General features: G+C 38.4%; 1 protein-coding gene and 1 pseudogene across 4 annotated transcripts in view; both read left to right on the top strand.

Moving 5' to 3' along the window:
• LOC109490084 overlaps positions 1-15299 on the top strand; it is a 51040-nt pseudogene extending 35741 nt beyond the window's left edge.
• PPP1R1C (protein phosphatase 1 regulatory inhibitor subunit 1C) overlaps positions 1-17010 on the top strand; it is a 123828-nt gene that overhangs the window by 43811 nt on the left and 63007 nt on the right. The window lies entirely within an intron of this gene.

Raw genomic sequence — 17010 nt, forward strand, 5'->3', positions numbered from 1 at the left:
ATTCTTTTGAAGAAAAGCTCTTAGTTTCATTAATCCTTTCTGTTTTTTGTTTGTTTGTTTGTTTATTTCTATACCATTTATTTCTGCCCTAATATTTATTATTTCCTTTCTTCTGGCTTTAGGTTTTATTTGCTGTTCTTTTTCTAGCTCCTTTTTGTTTAAGGTTAGGTTATATATTTGAGATTTTTCTTGCTTCTTGAGGTACACCTGAATTATAATATTCTTCCCTCATAGGACTGCCTTTGCTACATCCCAAAGGTTTTGGACTGTCTTGTTTTCATTTTCACTTGTTTCCATGTATTTTTTATTTCTTAATTTCCTGGTTAACCTATTTGTTCTTTAGTAGGATGTTCTTTAACCTCCATGTATTTGAGGTCTTTCCAAATTTTTTCTTGTGGTTGACTTCAAGTTTCATAATGTTATGGTCCGAAAATACACATGGTATGATCTCGATCTTTTTGTATTTGTTGAGGGCTGATTTGTGACCCAGTATGTGATCTATTCTGGAGAATGTTCCGTGTGCACTCAAAAAGAATGGTACTCTGCTGCTTTAGGATGAAATGTTCTGAATATATCTGTTAGGTCCATCTGGTCCAGTGTATCATTCAAAGCCATTGTTTCCTTATTGATTTTCTGTTTAGATGATCTGTCCATTGCTGTAAGTGGGGTGTTAAAGTCCCCTACTATTATCGTATTATTATCAATGAGATTTTTAATGTTTATTATTAATTGATTTACGTATTTGGGTGTTCCCAAGATGGGGGCATATATATATGTACAATTGTTAGATCTTTTTGATGGACAGATCCCTTAATTATGATATAATGCTTTTCTTCATCTCTTGTTACAGTCTTTGTTTTAAAATCTAGTTTGTCTGATATAAGTATGGCTACTCTGGCTTTCTTTTGATGTCCATTAGCATGATAGATGTTTCTCTATTCCCTCACTTTCAATCTGCAGGTGCCTCTATGTCTAAAATGAGTCTCTTGTAGGCAGCATATAGATGGATCTTGTTTTTTTTAATGTATTCTAATACCCTTTGTCTTTTGATTGGAGCATTTAGTCCATTTACATTCAGAGTGATAACTGAAAGACATGAATTTAGTGCCATTGTGTTACATGTATAGTTGGTGTTTCTGGTAATGTTCTCTGGTCCTTTCTAGTCTTTGGTACTTTTGGCCTTTTTTTTTTTTTCTTTTTTTCCTCCATTCAAAGAGCCTCCTTTAAAATTCCTTGAAGAGCTGGTTTCCTGGTCACAAACTCTTTTACCTTTGTTTGTCTGGGAAACTCTTTATCTCTCTTTCTACTCTGAAATGACAGCCTTGCTGGATAAAGAATCCTTGACTGCATATTCTTCCCATTCAGCACATTGAATATTTCCTGCCATTTTCTTCAGGCCTGTCAAGTTTCTGTGGACATATCAGCTGTAAGCATGACCTGTCTCCCTTTGTAGGTTAAGGACTTTTTCCCTTGCTGCTTTCAGGATTCTTTCCCTGTCTGTGTAGTTTGTGAATTTGGCAGATATTGCCTTGATGATAGCCAGTTTTTGTTGAATTTAATGGGAATTCTCTGTGCTTCTAGGATTTTGATGTCTGTGTCCTTCCCCAGATTAGGGAAGTTTTCAGCTATAATTTGTTCAAATAAACCTTCTGCCCCCTTTTCTCTCTTCATCTTCTGGGATTCCTATGAAAAGAATGTTATTATGTCTTAATAAGTCACTGAGTTCCCTAGGTCTACCTTTGTGATCCATTCCTTTTTTTCCCTTCAACTTTATTATATTCTATAATTTTATCTTCTATATCACTGATTCACTCCTCTGCTTCATCCATCCTCATTTTTATGGCCTCCATTTGTGTTTGTATCTCAGTTATTTTTAATTTTGGCTTGTCTAGATTTTAGCTCTTCTATCTCTACAGTAAGGGATTCTCTAGTGTAATCTATGTCTTTTTCAGCCCAGCTAGTTTATAGTTTATAAATGTTTTATTTATTTATTTTTAAAGATTTTATTTATTTATTTATTTGAGCGAGACAGAGCATGAGTGGGGTGAGGGGCAGAGGGAGAAGCAGACCTCCCGCTGAGCAGGGAGCCTGATGTGGGGCTTGATCCTGAGACTCTGGGATCATGACCTGAGCCAAAGGCAGACACTTAACTGACTGAGCCACCCAGGTGCTCCAAAATCGTTGTTTTAAATCCTAGTCCAGACATCTGACTTATATCTACATTGATTAAACCCCTGGCCATGAGTTTATTTCCCATTCTTTCTTTTGGGGTGAATTTCTCTGTCTCATCATTTTGTCCAAAAAAGAAAGCAGAAAGAGAAAACCAAACCAAAACAAAAAAACCGAAACAAAACAAAAAACAAAACCTAAAAACCAAAAAGCTAGATCTGGGGGTGTTTTTGCCTGCTTGTTAAAAGAATCTAGATTCCAAAATACAAAATATGTATATACAAGATATACATATAAAAATGGAAAAAAATTAATAACAAAAATTTTTAAGAAGGGAATTGAAAAAATAAGAAAATAAGTGAAAAAATAATGAAAAGTAAAGAATAAAAGTAAAAAGGAAGATATATCCTGTTTCCCTTAGCGTGGAAGCTTTGCATCAAACTGGTCAGTAGACTTGGTGTGAGCATTGTTTTTGCTGGTCTTCTGGGGGAGGGACCTGTTGCACTGATTCTCAGGCTCACTTGGTTCAGTGGAAATGCGCTTCCAGGACACATTGGGGCAGGGCTTGGTGTAAGCTCCAGCCTCCACTAGGTGGTGCTGTTTTGTTCTCTGAAGGCTTTCAGCACTCATGGGTGGGATGAATATGGCTGCACCCCACACTCTAGCCCCAGAGCTGAAAGTTCATGTCCCCAACTCTTCAGTGAGCCCTCACGTTAGAGCAATCAATCACCCCTGTTGTGTCATCTGACTTATATCACTTACGCATAATACCTTCAAGGTCCATCAGTGTTGTCACAAAAGGCAGAATTTCCTTCTTTTTTATGGCTGAATAATATTCTATGGCATATGTATAGAGAAAGAGAGGGAGAGAGAGAGAGTCACTTTTTTAAATCCCATCTTCTATCCACAAACACTTAGGCTGTTTCCAGGTCATGACTATTATGAATAATGCTGCAATGAACATGGGGGGTGCAGATACCTCTCTGAGATTGTTGTTTCATTTCTTTTGGATATATACCCAGCATCAGGATTGCTGGATCATATAGTGGTTCTATTTATAATTTTTTATGGAACTACCACACAGTTTTCCATAGTGACTCTTCTCAACTTGCAATCCCACCAACAGTGCACAAGGGTTCCCTTTTCCTTACATCCTCACCAGCACTGCTTATTTCTTGTCTTCTTGATAACCACTTTAATAGGTGTGAGGTGATATCTCATTGCAGTTTTGGTATGCACTTCCTTCCTTAAAATTATGTATGCAACTCCAAACATTAAGCCACCAGAGAAATCAAAGGAATTAACTAGTAAAAACGATGGCCAAATATTAGAAGAGTAAAAGAATACACAAATCAGCATTTTTAAAACTCAATATTCACAGAGTTATGTTTAGATGAGTGCAAAATGCATTTGGTCAACCACTTCATATTCAAATTCATGTGTGTGGAAGTAAATTTGATCCATCTGTCCCTGAATTATTTTCTTAAACCACCAACATTTTATTTTACAAGAACTGATTCCCAAAAAGTCTTATGATATCCCTGACCTCCTGCCAAACCTTCTCAAAAAGTCTGAAATGTGGCTATTGTACTGAACCTTCTCAAATATGCTGGTTTTTTAAATGAAGAGCAAAAAAACAGGCAAAAAAGTATTTACTGCTACATTGCCATTCATGCTGAAATCAAGCACAATACATGAACAAAAAGGAAAAAGATCAACACAGTATCTATATCTATCTATCTATCTATCTATCTATCCACACATCCAGATACAGTACAAAACGTATTATATAGACAGCAAGCCTTGTGCAAGCAGTTTACACATGTGACAAGAGTTTAAAAATGGAATGGATGACCCAGGACAAATTCATATTCATTCTGAAGAATGAATTAAATCATATACACGACCAGGGAAGTTTATCCATCTACCCCTTGGCTGCTTCTTTGTCTTATAGAAATATTTTTCCCAGCCTACCTCCTCACTTTGTTAATACTATTGTCACATGGGCCCTCCACTTCTCTAGTTCTCCACCCTTTGGGCATTGTCATCCTTTCCCATGGCATCACTGACCACCTACATGCTGATGACTCCCAGACCTGTTATCTTCGTTCTGTTTTCACTTCTAAGACAATTTCTGAACTCTTCCTACCTGGATCATCAATAAGTACCTCAAAATCAGCAATTCCATGAGTACTCAAATTATGAGCCAGAAATTGATACCATATTTGGCTTCCTTTTTCTTCTTTGTCACTCCCCTCCCTCATCCAGTCAGTCACAAAGTTCAGTGCATTCTTTCTCTTAAACCTCTCTCTAACCTTGTTCAGATCATCATATTCTACCACAGGAATTACTAAAATACCTTCCTAGGTGAACTAGCTATATATCCAAATGGACTCCTACAATCCATTCTCCACACAACTGTCAGGACAATCTTTCTACAGGGAAATCTAATCATGCCTTTTTCTGCCTAAAACCCATCAGTGGTTTCTCATTACTTCAGAATAAAGTCCAAACTTCTTAATACTATTACAAAACCCCAAATTATCCAACTCCTTCTTAAGTCTTCACCCTTTTCTCTCTGAACCTAACCCTGGCATTCCATAGTCCAATACATGAGTTTTGTTCGATTTCTAAAAAATTGTCATGCTCTTTCACACCTCAGGACATTCCCACAAATTGTTTCTTCTGATTAAAATCTCTTCTCCTCCCTAGTCCCACTCCACCCAACTTCCTTGTCCCATCAACTTTCCCTATCCCACCTACCTTTGCTGGCCACATATGTTGGATGTCTTTTCACCTCCAAGAAATCTTTCTGGCTCTGCCAAAGCTAAGTTTGATACCCTTGACATATGCTTCTATCACACCTGTGCTTCCTCTATTACGGCCTTTATTTATCACACTGTAATGTGGTTATTTTTTTGCCTGTCTCTTTCAATAGAGTTTAAGTTCTCTAGAAGGGTTGGACCCCATTTCCCAGCAGGATGCCCTACACATATTATACGTCCGATAAACTATTGTTAATATTGGATGAATGTTACATCCCTGATGACAGCCTTGCTAAAAAAACACAATCTGTCATATAACTGATAAACTGCATTTAAATATGGGTTTTCATTTAATTTTCCTCCTATAATACCTTTATAGGAAAAAAGTTTAAAGACATACAGGTAAATATAAAGCTGTTTTCCCTCCTGATACACACATACACACACAATTTTTTTCTGTTGTCTTATCTGAACTTGGTGCTAAAAATATCAAAGTAGTATCTAATCATGGTACTTTTTTGTCTAATAGTTCTTCCATGTATCTACTATAGTCATTGCTTTCTATACTGTGAAATCCTCAAGTAAATTATATATGAGACAAAAAAATTGAGAAACAGCGTGAAGGTTAAGATTCCAGGACAGGTAAAATATCAAGAGTTGAAAAGAGAACCTGATTACACAGATATTTAATTCCTTCAATCTTTAAAACTGAATGAATAAAGTATCTTTTCCTAAAAATTATTACTCAGAATTTGAGGTATATATTTATAGATGATCTACTGACAAAAGCTAACTTCCATATTTTCCAGGGCTTTTAAAAAGACTTTTTCTACAAGAAGTTACGTAGAGTAGGATTTTAAAGATAGTTCCACTGGCCTTTCTTTTACTAACAGAAACATATTTACCATCAGTGATAGGATGCCTTCACATGATTAAGCCATGAAAATATTATCATGTTGTTACAGGTACTCATAGGTACTTAATGTGTAGTGTGCCACGTTGTTAACTTTTAGGAGTACATCTTCCATTTACAACTAAAAATTAAGGAACATTTGCCTTTTGCTATAGAACATTCTCATTAAAAGGAGATTGCTATTTTACTTTATGTCATTTTACAATGGTCTACTCATAGTAGAATTACTCAGATAAAATTATTTTTGAAATTCACAGTGGTGTGTCTACACAGGTGAAACGCAAAAGTTTGGAAAAAAATTAAAGTGTTTTTCAATGGAGGATATCAAATAGCAAGATTAAAAAATAAGCAGAGTTAATAAGTCATTGTCAATTTTGGCAGCTAGTATAAAAAAAGAGGAAATATTCTATGGAGTAAAAAGATTAACTAAATATACTAAATATTCCAAATACTGCTAAGCAACTAATTCTTTTCCAACTCTGGCGCTACTCAGACCCATCTCTAAAGTTCTCAAAATTTCCTCAAAATTTTCTGTCATTACTGTTCAACTGACTGACCTCTGAATAATGTTCTCAATCATTTCTCCTACTCTTACTTATAAGGCACCTAGTTATGGGACTTCATCTGGGGTCTCTGCTAAGAATCTTTGTGATATCCTACGTGATAAAATAATAAAATTTTAGTGTTTATGGTTAAAAGCTGAATTATTCAAATCCTGACTAGTTTTAAGTATATTAGGCCAAAATGACACAGAGCACATTTAATAAGTGTTTATTAAATAATGACTTGATTGGTTGTCCACATGGCCAGAAACATCTGATAATTAATTTTAAATAAATCTATATAACTAATGCAAAAATAAAGTGTCTAATTTATAACCAGTTCTTTAAGTAATTCTATGAAAAACAGAATTTTTAAAAATTAGAATTACTGAAACAAGTGTAGATGATTAAACTGATGTCATTCCCCACCACCTCCTAAAAAAAAAACAAAAAAAACCCAACATGCATTAAAGGAATCAGTTTCTTTTCCTGGAGCAAATGTGCAAAGTCTAAACTCCAAATAGGCAGAAAAACTTTACCAATGATTGAAAATCACAACTGATAAGATGATGCAACAGTTCTTTGGCCCTCATGTAAGCTGGTTCTGTGGTAGGATAAAATGTTTTATAAGAGAAACTAAGTTTATGAGAATCAAAAATACTAATGAAAAGCAGACTTCTGAGGTTTTAAATGATCTGATTTTTCTGTTCTTCTTTTACTGTGTTTGGAAACGGCAGCAGAAATGATGAAATATAAACATAAAAGTAGTTTGGAAGATTTCTAACCTCTCTCACAAGACAACTGCTGGTTGAGTGTTCTTAATAAACCAACACGATCCATTTTGTGTTTTCCTTGTCATCTCCTTCACTATTTCCACACAGAATACTTTGTACCTGATTCTCATCTAAAATGAACTATTTCGTAGGGGGCTCTGAGAGATAAAAACCTATTTGGTAATGAGGTTATGTCTCTACTTCTATCAATTAAAAATGGAAAGCTATAAATAATATTGAAAGAACAATACAGCTGTGTGAATCTTGGCACAACAGGATGAAACTATTTCTACTGTTTGCTTCTTTTCCCCATGTCCCCTTTCCAGTGCATATAAATTCATTGCTCTGGTGGTTTTAATTTGGGCACCAGTTTTGACTAAATCTAAGAGTTCAAAGAAAAACACAGCTGAAACCACTGCCTAGTGGCTTAACTCACAGCCCCAAATGATAGGCCTCCAACAGAGCCCAACAGGCTTTTAGCAAAAAGGCTGCTGACTAGAGCTCATTTTGAAAAGTGGAGAGTTTGATAATAAGTCAGGAAGAGAAGCTTCACTATAGCTGTCTTAGGAGATTTTGCATTGCTCTACGAAAACGAAACAGGGAGTGTTTTAGTCCTCCATTCTATGTAAGAAATACATGATAGATTTCTCTGGCACTTTAGACTGACTGATTCTATGCTAGAATGCTAAAACCACAAGGTAATGACACATACAAAATGAAGAACTGAGCTGTGCACGGCAATTTCTTTCATTTGTAAATGATTTACCTTATTCAGTCCTGAAGGTTCATGGGTCAGTGATTGTTTTTGAACTAGTAGACCTAAAGCCATCTATAGAATTTCTGTCTTTAACTCTGTCCTTCTCTGTATTACACAGCCACAAGTGATCTCAACAATTGTGATCCAAGGGTCTCTGGAAAGAAAGATGTTCTACCTTCAAATAATTAGATACCAAAATAGAGAATCTGCTGAAATGTGATCATTTAGATTTCACTGCTGTTTTCAGAGATCTGATGGTAAATTCCTTCTGAGACTGTCAAAGATAGCACCAACGTCCTTATGATTAAATCTCCAGGGCACCTCAAAAAGAAGACTATAAATTGCTTTGCTCTGATGCTACTCCTCGGCAGAACAGAATTAATTTTTTTCCACAAATTAGTGCTAGGAAAAATTAAAAGAAAAGCTGATTGCAAGTACAGTAAGGATCTAGGATAGTATCCCGTTTTCTGCCAAGCAGATAACACCATTTATTAGACAAGGAGTGGAACATACAACTGTAAGATATGCTGAGCAAGTCTTCAGTTTTATTACTCTAGTCCAACACAATCACCAAAACCTCTGGATTCTCTGTTCCCCTACAGTGGCCAAATAGGACTCGTCAGCCTCTCACTCTGAAAGGTCTCTGATCTCTGTAGTTTGCTTTGAAGGTCTTGATGCATTCTCTAATTTACCTTGCTTTTCTAGTTCTAGTAAGTGGTATCACTGGCCTGCTGTGAGCTGGTACATACTACCCCAAGCAAAACCTCAAAATGTATTATTAAAGAAGGTATTTGTTGTTGTTGTTCTGTTTACTTTCCTAACTCTGTGACTATCCCATGTAATTTCTGTTGTCTCTTAGTATAACATTCTCTAACAGCCCAGACTCTCAATGGCTGTGTCTCTGGTCTTAACGCTTAGTTTTATGAAAGTTGGTATTTACCACCTATTTATATGAGCCTGTCAGCTTGTCCTGTAACCTGAAATCCCAATTCTGGTCTTTAGGATTGAATTGCCTCTCAGAACTCTATCTACCAGTTTGGTCTTTCGGATACAAAAATGCTGCCTCTCCTCCCCACTTGACAGTCTGCAACCTTCTGCTTGTCCACATGTTAACTTGTAATAGTATCTCTAGACTACCCGTTCAGATGCCTCCCTCACTGGTTCTCTGATCAGTGTCACATCTGGTAATAGGTCATGCATCGATCCCACAGATTTGCTTAATTATCTTTTTCTAGGCCCTTGACAAAATAAATACTTAGTCATATCTGTCCACTTGTCATCCATATCCCAGTACTTGTATTTTTACAATAAATTGGAGTATAAAACAATTGCAAAGCTGAGAGAGAAATTTCAAAGAAAAATATTTTAATGTAGAAGGTTTTTTTTTCCCCACATCATTTATCAATTTGGGTGCTTTGCATACATTTCCTAAAGTGTGAGTCCCAGAACACATTTGACTGCAATTTCAACGAGATTGTATTATAGCAAATATTTTCTCTTCACTAACTTTAAAAAGAAGAGAATCAAAAACATTCTCTCTAAATAATCAGAGAAGTTTCCCATAGAGAAGGAAGTACATTCTGATTTTAAACAAAAACAAAAATCACAGCTAAGCCTTTAATAATCCAGCAACACATACAGGCTGCATGTGAAAATAACCTATCCCTATCTGAATACTTGAATTTTACTGAGGAACTTGATGGGAAAAGATGCAGCATTCACTTCAAACATTAGCTCAACAGGATAGAAAAAGAAACGGGGGGGGGAAACATGTGCATGAATGAGACTTATTCTGCAATTTTCTGTGCTCAATTTGTTATTAGTATTCCTTAAAAAAGGAGAAGAATAATTTAGATGCTAGCTAGTGTGTAAAGTCTGTGCGGTTGTAGTGTTTACTCTCTTGTTAGTAGATTAGTAGAAGAGGTGAAAAATCAACTTCTGGTAATATTTACTATGGCAGCTGGAATACTGTGGTTTAATGAGGGAGTTTTTCAGTACAGAACTCTCCAGGGAAAAGTGGTAAGATTCATTAGAGCTAGTCCTGGTTTTTCTTGGTAACTAAATATCATTACCACATGAGCTGCAGTATTTTCACTAATCGACATTTTTTAAAATGAAAAAAAAATTAGTCAATAGATTATTACTTTGTCATCATGCTTTGTAAATTCACATGCCCTCTATTTTCCAATTCAAACTTTGCTGTGAAGGCATATAGAATTCTTACAGATACATTAGGTGAGTCTCACTGCCTCAGGAGATATGCAGAAAATATTTATTAATAAAAAATTTGACTAGCATATAGGAGTGAATGTTGACAGACAAATAATGATCTCTCCATATCTTCAAATATATTTAAGCCATCTGTTTTTGGATATAAAGATGCCTATGAAATATTTCAGGTTTAGTGAAGACAGATGGTTAATACTTTATAAAACTTTAAAAAAATGTGGTAATACAATGATTCATACTATATATTTTTCTTATATTTTTAAAAAATTAAAGCATCAACTATAGATTGATGATTTTTAATGATAAATTTGACAGAAAAAGTATTAAGTGATACTGTATCTAACAAAAATGTTAGCAAAATAAAAAATTTATTTATTTATTTATTTATTTTTGGTTCAAGGTAATCCAGGAAATTAGTCTGATCTCTTCCAGGATTTATTTTAAGGGATGGTTGTGAATAATTATCTTTTATGTATAAAGGTGTCAATGACCTCTGCTCCTACAATCACTGTAGAAGGATCTGTCTGCAGAAGCACTTAGATTGCTTAATATGGGATAGAGGCAATATTTTTTTTGTTATTAATAAAAATTATGGAAAGTGCTATAATTTAATGAATCAAACACTTAATTACACATACAATAAAACATTTAATTGATAGGAAATTAAGAACCTTGAATCAATTTTCACCCAGGTTTTTGTTAATGTAACATAAGCTGTCAATTTATCGTATGAAATAAACCTACACAGCAGAAAGCTTGGTGGCGTCATGGTATGATGAACAACTAGAATGTGGGGGTTATACACAAAATCCTTCTAGATTTTAGACTTCTTTTCACTTGATTTTATAGCCATCTTCCTAAGTAGAGAAATATGTATGAGTTAGAACATCAAGTGACAATCTTAAGTATACCTGCAAGGAGACAATCCAATAGAAACCTCAATGTGGATGGCAAAGAGTCATATAAAAGACGCCATTCCAATGTTCATTCCTGAACTCTCCTTTGGTAGAAACAATAGGGCTGAGAGAATCTGATTTTTCTTATCTATTATTCCAACAAAGTCACAGGCAACTAACAGATTAAAGCACAGTTTTTATGGCAACTGCTACAAAGAAGAAAAGCTATGGAAACTAAATTTATCACACTGCAGTAAAATGATGGAGTGTACACACTGGATCAAGTGAGTGCCACTGACCACAAAAGCAATTCAAAATTTATATTTTAATAAACTTCTACATATGCTTTAGGTGTCCAGAGCACTGGTTCCATGCCAAATTGATCAGATAAAATAAGAATCCGTGAAAACAAACCTATGGTCTTTGCCATGGAAAGAAAAGGATATTGGGAAATTTCAATTTCCTCCCTCCTGTTTGAGCAAGCATATTTGGCTCTAACCCTGTTAATAGTTATGTTTAGACAATGACAAAGGAATGCCTTGATAAATAAAATAATCTAGCTGGGGTGTGTGTGTAAGAGAAAGACTTGTCATCACATACAATAACAGTGGTTTCGTGAAATTCAATCCTATTGTAGTGAATTCTATTGGACGGGATGATGACTGGCCACACTACTTTCTCCTATGACACTCCCACATCAAAACAAATGTGAGATCATTGCAACAACACAGCAGAATGTTGCTTCTCTGCCTCAACCTGCAATTCTGTAAATTGATGAAAGGAAATTACCACATTTTAGGATTACTTATTTCTGTTTTTGTCTTTTGGTGTGAAATAACTGAAATCACAAAATATGCAGTTCTTCTTATTGTGTTCTAATATTTTCAGTAAAATAAAATGAACATATGATCATATAACAAACATGTATGATTATGATTTGTTGTCCGGTGACTAAAATAGACTAAATTTCTGCCAGCTAATTAGAACAAGTCTCAAATGAATGAAGTGGAAAAAAACCATATGTTTGAATTCTAAACAAAATATAATTTATGTTTCTTTTTTTGATACTCCCCCAAAAGTCAGAGTAGAGAATAAATATAAGCTAACTTGGGAGTCAGGCAAAACAAGCTTATAATGTAAAACAAAATTCTATGTTTTTTAAAAAGGACTTTTATCTGGCTAACATAATCAATCAGTTCAAGACAAATATTAATAAGAAAAACTAACCAAGAAGAATAAAAACCTTTTTCATTGAATTATGCAATGAGTGAAGTCTACACAGTTGCCTTGGGAAGACAGTTTTAGTGTGTGTTATACTCAGACAGTAGGAAAGCACAAGGCTGAATGACTGGACACCATTTTGTTCTTAAAACAACAGGTTCTGAGTCTTGGGCTGAATTCTGAAAACTCCTAGGGCACAAATAAAATATTAAGAAACACCACTGGTCGGAGTGCCTGGGTGGCACATTTGGTTAAGCCTCTTACTCTTGGTTTCAGCTCAGGGTCTGAGATGGAGCCCAGAGGGGGCTCCCCGCTCAGAGTGGAGTCTGCTTGAGCTTCTCTCTCCCTCTCCTTCAGCCCCTCCACTTTGTGCTCTCTGTCTAAAGTAAATAAATAGATCTTTAAAAGAAAAGAAAAGAAAAGAAAAACACCACTGGCATTTAATGATCTAATGGATCACAATACATGCATTATTAAAGTGGATCATATCTGGTATTTACTTAAGATGGTAGCAAAAGATTCTGCATTGATAGAATTGCTCAATTCAGTATATTCATAGCTATCTGATAATCACCTAGATACTTTCAGTGATTGATTATATCAAACAATTGTAATTGCTGTCCTCAGCCAAAAGTTCCTGTTTGCCTACCCCCATACAAGGGATGGTAAATTCATTAGAAGGTTCCATAACTTCTAAAAATCTAGTAATCAAGACATAAGATTAGAATAAGCAATAGTGCCATATACTATTCATTCTAGCTGCTTGCCTATTTTTTTATTTCTATTTTTAAAATTTATTTTATTTTATTTATTTTTTGCTGCTTGCCTATTTTGATCTCTTACTATATGAAATATCGACTTTCTGCACTGTGGACCTATGTAGAAATTTTACTACATATATGTGTTTCTACATATCCACATGATACATAGAGTTTTTCATTATAAAAGTAACGCATGTTCACTAGAAAAAGGAACAGCCCAGGTAGAGAGAAGATGGAACGAGTTTTTGAATCATCAAGAGAGAACTACAGTTAAGATACTGAACATAACCTTCTATGAATATACATGCATTTCTCTATCGTCTCTCTCCAGACAGTTTATCTATACTTTATTTAATAAAAACACCTATCTATAGTTTTGAAATCCTTTCAATTTACATAATATATGTTTTCATGTCAGTAAATGCAGATCTATATCACTGTCTCTAGGCAGTTATTCTTGATGAACTGCTTGTTCAGTGTTTGGACCATGGCTCAGTCTCTCAGCTTTGGCACTCACCTAAGAGTCGGGAAAGGGTAACTGGGCCAATAATGCAAGAGGCAGGGGAGACCCCCATGGTGGCTAGGGTGAGGGAGGCCGGCTCTGGAGGCCATGCACACACACAGTTCAGCGGCGGCGGTGCTCTTCCCCATGCCCCGCACTCTTCTCTCTTACCCGAAGTGCCCACGCCCATTTGGCTACAGCTGATGGACAGGAAAAGTTTGAAAGTGAAGTAACCACACTGGGTAACGCGCTTCCAGGTGGCATCCCCAAACAAGTCTGGACAATTTTGTAATTTTGTACGGTAGAATTCTTATTAATTCAGAATTGAGATATGAGGCAAACACCTTAGTGGGAAAATTGGCATTTTCGCCTACTGATGGATCTGAGCAAAGCAGAAGTTCGGCTTACCTTGGAAACGCGCGGGCTAGTCCATGCGTCTGGCAGGCGTCGAGAGCACCGCGTGCGCCGCCTGTGCTGACTGTAGATGCCACACTCGGAGGCTGGCTCGCTGCGGGCGTGGTCCCGCACCCCAGGCTCCCTAAGGAAGACATGGAGAAGACCCGGATGCCTGTCCGTCTGAGCTGGAGGCCCTCCGTAGGCGGCCAGACCCAGAACCTCTTCTCCCTGAGGTGATTCCTGAGACTGTTGACCGGGAGAACACAGGGTCTCCACCGTTTCTGCACCACAGAAAATACAGCAAAGATTGATGGAGAAGTGCTTCATTTCTCACCAACTACTAACTACAACCCAGAGCCCCCAGCGCGGGCCGGGGTGGGTCCGAGCATGCGCACCTGGTGGAATGCGCCCGGAAGTACCTCCTGGGAACCCGCAGGGCCTGGGCCTGTGAAGAGGCTGAGGACGTGGTCAGATGAGTATGTCAGGCTGGAAAACGACAGCCCAACGTCAGCCTGGGCCCTGCCCGGTTCCCCGAGCTCTCGCACGTCAGGATAGGACTGGAGAGCTCTTCCGTCTTGGAGGAAGATTTCATCCCTTCATGTGCTGCACAGGTTGGGAGGTGGCAGCTCCTTCTGGCGGCGCAGCAAGGGCATGTTTGCTGAGCTCTAAGTCAGTGTGCTCAACAGGCACCACTGGATGTACAGCACTGCAACCGCCCCCTCCGCCCCCCCCCCCAACCACCACCAGCACCACCACCACAGCAACAGGGACACGGACCTCCTGTTGGTTCCACAACGGGGCTGACCCTGGACAGGTTCGAGAAAGGGTGGAAATCATCACGAAGAAATTCATTTTAATGGCTGGAATGTGGGGGTGGTGGCGCTGGAGTGAACCAAGGCGCGGCTCATGTCCATGCTCATGCTGAGCCTGGAGTGCAGGCCTGTGATCTTCGTGGATGTAGGGAGGCAGGTGCGCCATGACGACCGCTTCTAGAAAGCTGCCTTTGGAGCTGTACACGCTCATCTGTAATGCGAAGCTGGAAGACATCCACAGAGTTGCTTTTAAAATGTTCTGCGGGAAGCCTACAGTGGCTCCTCCGGGCGATTTGACTGACCGGCTGACTCTCAAGCCCTCTGGCTGCATTGTGGAGCAAAGACACATCCCTGCGCAGGACATCAGGGCTCTTCTGGTAAAGACCCTCCGAGATCCCACTCTTATCGCGAGCTCTAGAGAGCCCGTGTTGAGGCCTGTTTCCTTGGGTGTGAATTTAGTATCAAAATTCACAAGCGGTGCAAAGTCTAGGAGGACCTTTCTCTTAAACTTGAACAAATTTAATGCCACTGAGCACAGCTCAATTTCCTGCCTTCAGTTTTAAATATGCCACTCAGTGGAATAAAAGGTTTACCTTCACCTTGCAGTGAGAAATAGGATGAAGTGCAGGAATGTTAAACGCAGCCTGCTTTAGAAAACCAGGTTAGTGTTCCTACCTCTGTCCTGTGTTCCCTGAGATTAGCAGGCATCAGTGTGTCAGCCAGCACCAGACTGCCTCCTCCCTGGGGCCGGAGGGCCAGGCAGCCCTGCCCAGCATGGAGCAGGGTTTCTTAAAATTGCTGGCTGGGTAACTGCAAAGCCTGTGAATGTTTTAAAAGGTAGGAGACTAAGGAGCTTTAGGTTCTGCATGTCTAGATGTTTCAGAAGAATTGAAGTCAGATGGCTTTGATAATATAGGATAGCTTTGTGGTTTGCAGACTTGAACAACTACCCCCTACCCCAGCCCGGGGTCCCAAGTGTGAAACCACATTGAATGCCTCCAGTTGTTGCGATGCTGCAATAGTCCATGGCACCCGGCTATTAGGGGATTGCACAATATCTGGCTGCAGTTTGGTTGGAGAAGAGAGTCTCCAAGTCCTATTTTTTTCTTTTTTAAGTAGGCTCCATGCCCAGGGTGAAGCCCGACTTGGGGCTTGAACTCATGATGCTGAGATCAGGACCTGAGCTGAGATCAGGAGTGGGACAATTAACTGACTGAGCCATGCAGGTGCCCCTCCAAGTCCTATTTTTTGAAACGTAGAGAAACCCAGCCTCTGCACTACAGGTGAGAGAGGGACAGATGTTTTAAGGAAGTCAACTAAACATTTAAATATTAAAAAAAATTGTCGGGGTGCCTGGGTGGCACAGTGGTTGAGCGTCTGCCTTCGGCTCAGGGCGTGATCCTGGCGTTGTGGGATCGAGCCCCACATCAGGCTCCTTCACTAGGAGTCTGCTTCTTCCTCCTCCCACTCCCCCTGCTTGTGTTCCCTCTCTCTCTGGCTGTCTCTATCTCTGTCGAATGGATAAATAAAATCTTAAAAAAAAAAAATTAAAAAAAAATTGTCAAGATCCATGTAAAGTAGATGAGGAGGTATGAAAGAAACTCAGCCCAGAATGTCCTCCACCCATTGAAAGGCAGCATGTGAGGACCTCTTCCTCCTCTCTCCCCTTCCTCACATTCCTTTTTATACAGAGAGCCTACACAATTCCCTAGGTTTGTCATAAGAAATATTTCTGACAAAGTAGCTGATTCTCTCCGGGGGCATATGGAAAACAGGGTGCTGCTACTCTCAGAGTCAGAGTGATTGGGCAGAATGGAAAAGAAGCTTTGTTCAGCTTAATGGCTGACTTGAGGAAATTTGACAAGCTATAGTGAGTAGACTGGCAGCAAAATCCACAGAGGAGATTGTTTATGCCTTAGCACTGTGAGTTTGATGACACCAACTGTTGGTTCAAGGGCCATTTCCCTGGTTTCCTTTCTGGATTACTGGAAGGAGGGCAATTTGGAATTTCAAGAGGGATGCCTTTTTTTTTTTTGGCTGCCTTTTTTAAAACTTAGGGAAAAGATTATCTCAGAAGGAAACCATCTCCTTCTGTACCCCTTTCCCTAAGCCACAGATGTTATATAAACATAAGGCGGGGTGACTGGTGGCCAAGTGTCTGCCTTGGGCTCAGGTCATGATCTCATGGTCCTGGGTTCAAGCCCTACACAGGGCTTCTTGCTCAGCAGGGAGTCTGCTTCTTCCTCTCCCTCTGCCTGCCACTCCTCCTGCTTG

The sequence above is a fragment of the Ailuropoda melanoleuca genome, chromosome 2, assembly GCF_002007445.2.
Source record: "Ailuropoda melanoleuca isolate Jingjing chromosome 2, ASM200744v2, whole genome shotgun sequence".
NCBI lineage: Eukaryota > Metazoa > Chordata > Mammalia > Carnivora > Ursidae > Ailuropoda > Ailuropoda melanoleuca.